Consider the following 471-nt stretch of genomic DNA (forward strand, 5'->3'; position numbering starts at 1 on the left):
GATTTAACAGCCTTTGAACGTGGGATATATTTGAACATGAGTGGCCAGATTATTATGACCACCTGACGTTTGTAGGAAAATCAGCTGTACACTGCATCGAATGTGATATGGAAGCCAAAGGCCTGTTTGAACACCTTTGCTGTCTGCAGTTACCAAGATAAAACGTCTCCAATTCGCACAGGAACATAAGGATTGGGCAGTCGAGCATTGGAAACCAGTCATGTGGTCCGATGAATCACTTTTCCAGTTACATCATGCAGATGGCAGAGTGAGAATTTGGAGGAAACAGCATGAAAGCATGTACCCCCACATGCATCAGTACAACCCTTCAAGCTGGTGGGGGCAGTGTTATAGTTTAGGGCATGTTTTCCTGGCATGATCTGGGCCCTTGAATTCGTGTGGAACAACTTCTGAATAGGACAGCATACCTAGGTATTGTTGCTGATCAAGTTCCATCCTATCATGTTGGTG

This window comes from Myotis davidii, unplaced genomic scaffold, assembly GCF_000327345.1.
Source record: "Myotis davidii unplaced genomic scaffold, ASM32734v1 scaffold130, whole genome shotgun sequence".
NCBI classification, from domain to species: Eukaryota; Metazoa; Chordata; class Mammalia; order Chiroptera; family Vespertilionidae; genus Myotis; species Myotis davidii.